This window comes from Trichechus manatus, unplaced genomic scaffold (assembly GCF_000243295.1).
Source record: "Trichechus manatus latirostris isolate Lorelei unplaced genomic scaffold, TriManLat1.0 scaffold00337, whole genome shotgun sequence".
NCBI lineage: Eukaryota > Metazoa > Chordata > Mammalia > Sirenia > Trichechidae > Trichechus > Trichechus manatus.
The window spans coordinates 643,337-647,643 of record NW_004444273.1 but is presented as its reverse complement, the minus strand read 5'-3'; positions in this window follow the sequence as shown (position 1 = coordinate 647,643).

The following is a 4,307-nucleotide window of genomic DNA, read 5'->3' as shown; positions in this document are numbered from 1 at the left end:
CTTAAATCTTTACATTTTTACTTTGATGATTATTTTGTCCATGTATTAATTAACTGATTTCCCACAGTTTATTTATACCATTTTTTAGGGCTTTTATTATACTTTATCTTATATTATTACCGTATGCTTAATAAATGCTCTTTTATCTAACAGATACTTGTTTAATTAAATACAAAATTACGTGTGTACATGATTTAAAATCCTGAAAGGGCATAGAAGGTTTTTAATGGATAGTTGTAGTTCTTGGTTTACCCCTTTCTATCCTCATTACTGCCTTCTGAAGGCAAAAATATCTCACTGCTTCACTTTTTGAGTAATTTTTATATTCTGTTCAATTTTTCTATGTATATATTTCGATTTTAAATAACATGCTTCTACCATTTTATATACCAAGCTGTGATTTCCTGTTCTGATAGATGAGGGTTAAGATCAAACAACTCTGCCATTCTCTTGTGCTCCAGCTTTTGAAATAACTCTTTTAAATGCCTCCCTTTGTTACACCTGTGACTTAAAGTAGGCGTTCCCAACCAGTGCTTCATGAATGGTTTGTAGGTTTGCTAAGGTACTGATCAAATCAGCCCTTAAGGCTGCCAAGTTAGAGTTGGGGGTAGCTGGGGTCCACAGAGAGGTTTTCTTCAGCAGTGGGTAGCCTCATCCATTAACCCAGTGTGCCTCACAAATATGATAGGCATTTTTGGGGTGTCATGATGTGAGGATGTTTCAAAGTGCTGCTTTAAATATTCTTAATCAGACATATTTGCTTTTGACTTCTCACTTCATATTCTTAACTTCTGTTACCTTTACTTTTAATTTAATGTTGTCGAGGTTGATAGTGTGTCCTCCTTTCTATATGCCTAGTTAAATATTCACCATCTCTAGACTGATTTTATAAATCAAAAATCATTATGTGGTGTTCTTATCATTGAAAGTAGTATGCAGATTTTTAATTTTTTTTTTGGGTAGAGGGAAAGAATATTCTTTTCTATTACTTTGTTAATTGTCTGGTACACTCCACTCCCCATCTTAGTTTTTCTTATTGTCTTCCGTTTTACTCAACGGCAGCAACAACAATCTTTATGGGAGCAGATCTCCAGGTCATTTCTTCCATGGAGCTGCTGGTGAGTTCGAACCACTAACCTTTACATCAGCAGCAAAGTGCTTAACCATTGAACCACCAAGGTTCCTTACCATTTAATTCTCATAGCAATTCTGGTAATATGGACCGAATATCTTCATTTGTCACATCATGTGAATAAAACTCAGAGAAATTAAGTGGCACATCAGGTAATGTTTAAAATCAGACTCATATTACAGGTTGTCCCCTACTTACCACAGGATTCCATTCCAACAACTCCATTGTAAATCAGTTCTGACGTAAGTCGAATTCCTTATTTCTCTTTTTGAGTTTTCATTATTATTGCCTTTTATTATCACTAGCTTTATAAATCTGATCTTTGTCCTTGCGGGTTGACATGAACATGATAACATCAGCAAATTATGCACTGCGACACTGTATGTAGTACATATTATTAACAATAAGATACACACACAAACACAAAACCTGGAAGGTCATAAATGTGGTTCATTGTAACTCGAATACAACTTAAGCTGGGAACTACCTGTATTGATATTCCAGTTGATTTAAAATTTCTTCATTCTCTTATTTTCCATACAGATTTGATGTAGAGATAGCCCATGGATTTTCTGTTACATAGGAGATATTTTTGTACTTATTTAATTTCTCTACAAACCTGTAAGCTTCCTGGGGAAGGAATTCCTACTGAGTCACCAGTATATTTCTTCAAGCCACTAAAGAGATCGCTGTTCATAGATAATGCACAATGAGTTCTTGCTAAATGCATGAAAATTCATATCTACTTTAAATTACCAGAGACTTTATGCATAATGCTTAAGAGCATATCTTTTGAGTTAGACGTGGTGAGTTCAATCCCTGCCAAACTAGTAATTGTTGACTGTTGGACACTGTTGGACATCGGCGAAATTACCATTTCTAGGCTTGTTTTCTTATTTGTATAAAGAAACTATAATAGTATCCACCTCATAGAGTTCTCACAAGGCTATGCAATATGCTTAGCACAGTACCTGTGACACAGTAAGCTCTTAAAATAAGTTATTTTTATTTGTATCATTATGTAATTCCAAGCTCTCCTTTCCATAACATTTGAGAATTCTGTAATCTAATCATTGTTGCCTTTTAGGTAACACAAAGAACAGCTCTATTGAACCACTTGCTATCTTCCAAATATAACAGGCTGTTTTATATCTCTAGGGATTTGCAGTACTGTTCTTTCTACCTTGAATGCTTTTAATACCATTGCTGCTAGACATCTACAGTTAACTATACAAGATGAGGCTCAAAAATTACCCTCTTCTGTAGACAAATATTCCTGACTACCTCAGTTAGATAAGTAGGTTCTCAATATATATTTGATATATATGGAACTGATGAAATATTCTGATGAAATGGAAATATCTAACAACATACATAATTGCTAAACATTAACATTGGTTTATATAATTTTATTTTCTTATATTCCATATTCCTTCTACCATCATAATTCAAAAAAACAACTTGTTTATCTATCATTGAATATTAAGTTGACATCTTTATTGAGCTGTTCACAATAAGACCTGAATCTCTTTCTTTATAAGTTAAAACAAATTCAAAACTCATCAATGTCTGGCAAAAGTTTGTTTCTCTAGTATTCATTAGCTCAATCTTTCCTAGGTTAAATTATATCTGCTATAGAAATTTCCACTCGGGAGAAACTAAACACACGATCAAATTCAGAATATAAACTTGTCTTGCAAATATATGTTGTGATATAAAAAACACCTTATTATGAATTTATTGTGTGATAGGGACTACTTTCTATATGGTCTACCAAGATTAATGCAGATTACTTAAGAAATTAAGAAAAAAAAAGTATTTAAAAATATTAAATGATGATTGCATGTAATAAAAATAAATGCCACATGTATGTCATTAACATCTTCCATTAGTGTGGTACAGTTTTTACAGTTGATGAACTGATATTGATACATTATTAACTAAAGTCCATAGTTCAAATTAGGATTCATTCTTTGTGTTATACCGTTCTATGGATTCCAACAAATGCATAATGTCATGTATTCACCATTATAGTATCATACAGAATAGTTCCACTGCAGTATAAATTCCCTGTACTTCATCTATTCATACCCTCACTCCCACCTTCACAACCCCAGGCTCCTGACAATCACTGATCTTTTTACTGTTTCTATGGATTTGCTTTCAGACTGGCCTCTTTCACTTAGCAATACACATTTACAGTTTCTTCATGTCTTCTCATAGCTTGATAATTTATTTTTACTGCTGAATACTATTGCGTTATATGGCTATACCAGAATTTATTCACTCACCTATTGAGGGACATCTTGGTTGCTTCCAGTTTGTGGCCTTTATGAATAAAGTTGCTGTAAACATTTGCATGCAGGTTATTATGTGGATATATGTTTTCAACTTATTTGTGTAAATACCTAGAAGCAAGATTGCTGGGTCATATGGTAAAAGTATGTTAACTTCATTTACGATGATGTTGTTTATTGGTCCAGTCGTGAGGGTATTTGTTTTCTTCACATTCAAGTGTAATACATACAGAAGGCCATAATCTTTGAACTCTGTTAGCAAATGCTTCAAGTTATCTTCGTTCTGGCAAGCAAGGCTATGGCATCTGCATATTCATGGGTTGTTAATGAGTCTTCCTTCAATCCTGAAGTCATGTTCTTTTTCACAGAGTCCAGCTTCTCAAAGTATTTGTTCCATATACGTATTGAGTAAGTAAGGTGTCATGGATTAAATTGTGTCACCAAAAAAATATGTATCAATTTGGCTGGGCCAGGATTCCCAGTATTGTGTGGTTGTCTTCCATTCTGTGATTGTAATTTTGTGTTAAAGAGGATTAGGGTGGGATTGTAACACCCTTACTGAGGTCACATCCCAGATTCAATGTAAAGGGAGTTTCCCTGGGGTGTGGTCTGTACCATCTTTTATCTTACAAGAGATAAAAGGAAAGGGAAGCAAGCAGAGATTTGGGAACCTCATACTACAAGAAAGCAGCACTAAGAGCAGAATGCGTCCTTTCGACCTGAGGTCATGCTCTGAGATGCTCCCAGACCAAGGGAAGACTGATGCATCACAAGGACCTTCCTCCAGAGTCAACAGAGAGAAAGCCTTCCCCAGGAGCTGATGCCCTGAATTTGGACTTTTAGCCTACTTTACTGTGAGGAAATGAACTTCTCTTTGT